Source organism: Sinocyclocheilus anshuiensis, unplaced genomic scaffold (assembly GCF_001515605.1).
Source record: "Sinocyclocheilus anshuiensis isolate Anshui unplaced genomic scaffold, SAMN03320099.WGS_v1.1 scaffold1543, whole genome shotgun sequence".
Taxonomy (NCBI): Eukaryota; Metazoa; Chordata; class Actinopteri; order Cypriniformes; family Cyprinidae; genus Sinocyclocheilus; species Sinocyclocheilus anshuiensis.
In genome coordinates this window covers 1,283,596-1,285,267 of record NW_015551074.1, presented here as the reverse complement: position 1 = coordinate 1,285,267, position 1,672 = coordinate 1,283,596, and the positions used below count along the sequence as shown (strand labels likewise).

The 1,672-nt window shown below is 37.9% G+C and overlaps 1 pseudogene; it reads left to right on the top strand.

Annotated features, from left to right (window-relative positions):
* LOC107662241 (glutamate receptor ionotropic, kainate 2-like) overlaps positions 1-1,672 on the top strand; it is a 54,639-nt pseudogene that overhangs the window by 24,380 nt on the left and 28,587 nt on the right.

Sequence of the window (1,672 nt, the reverse complement as noted above, 5' to 3'; positions counted from 1 at the left end):
CACACACACACACACACGCACACACACACACACACACACACACACACACACACACATACTCTCTCACACACACACACTCACTCTCTCTCTCACACACACATACACACTCACATGCACGCGCAGTGCATTATTCATAAGAGAGAATATTGAATCTGACTCAAAACTCCATTTTCAAGTAAATGGCTCTAATTTAGATTCTTGTTAATCTCATGGATGTAATGATGAGAATCTGATGAGTGTAAAAGCGAGTCTCGAGTCTCGGCAGGAACTCTGAACCGTTTCGGATTCGTTCAGTCCGTCAGAATCCCTCAGAAAGATCTGACTCGTGAAGCTCATCTGAACCGAGACGCTTTGATTCACTGACTGACGAGAGAAACATCTCCTTACTCTGTGTTTTTAATGCTTAAAATAAGAAAAACATCATTTCCAGCAGGGTTGGAATTCAAATTGTTTGTCTCAGCCTGCGGCAATATGATTACTGTTGTTTTAAACAGAAACCTCTTCACATCTTGTTTTGCTTCTCAAGTAAATCAGTCTGGTTTTAGGGCTGTTTAGATATTTAACAAGACTTATTCGCAAGCGTATTCGCAAGAGATTCATATGTTTGTGTTGTTGTGCGGCTGTTTTTGTCATTAATTCACATTAATGTACTAATACAGACCTTTCAAAACATATCAAACACACGGCACTCTTAGCAATATGTGACTTTCTGCTGATGTTTTTATCTGGATGAATCACAGACACTGAACTTAGATTAAACCAATAATTCAGTATGTAATGCAAAATTCATATTATTCTGCACTTCCACCTTTAAAAATAATGGCTTGCCCTTTGATATCATATTCGATCGAGTCTTTCTGACACATCTCAGTTATTTACACATTTAACTGTACTTTACAGACATTTCTTGGCAAAAGTGAAGCAATATTGACTGTAAACAGTGTGATTTGATATTTGATCAAAAATACAGTAAAAATAGTGAAATATTATGATGATGTAAAACAGCTGTTTTCTATGTGCATATCTGTTAAACAGAGTGAGTGAGTGATTGTGTGTGTGTGTGTGTGTGTGTGTGAGAGAGTGTGTGTGTGCGTGTGAAAATGAGTGAGTAAGTGAGTGATTGATTGTGTGTGTGTGTGTGTGTGTGTGAGAGTGTGTGTGTGTGGTGTGTGAGAGAGTGAGTGAGTGAGTGATTGTGTGTGTGTGTGGTGTGTGTGCGTGTGTGAAAATGAGTGAGTGAGTGATTGATTGTGTGTGTGAGAGTGAGTGAGTGTGTGTGTGTTGTGTGAGAGAGTGAGTGAGTGTGTGTGTGTGTTGTGTGAGAGAGTGAGTGATTGTGTGTGTGTGGTAGTGTGTGTGCGTGTGAGTGAAAGTGAGTGAGTGTTTGTGTGTGTGTGTTGTGTGAGAGAGTTTTTATTTTTCAGGATTCACAGATGAACAGAAAGTTCAAAAGAACAGCATTTATTTGAAATAGAAATCTTTTGTCACAATGTCTCTACTGTCAACTTTGATCAATTTAATGTGTCCTTGATGAATAAAAGTATTAATTTAATTTCTTTTCCACAAAAATATTGTGCAGCACAACTGTTTCCAACATTGATGATAAATCAGTATATTAGAATGATTTCTGAAGATCATGTGACACTGAAGACTGGAGTAATGATGCTGAAAA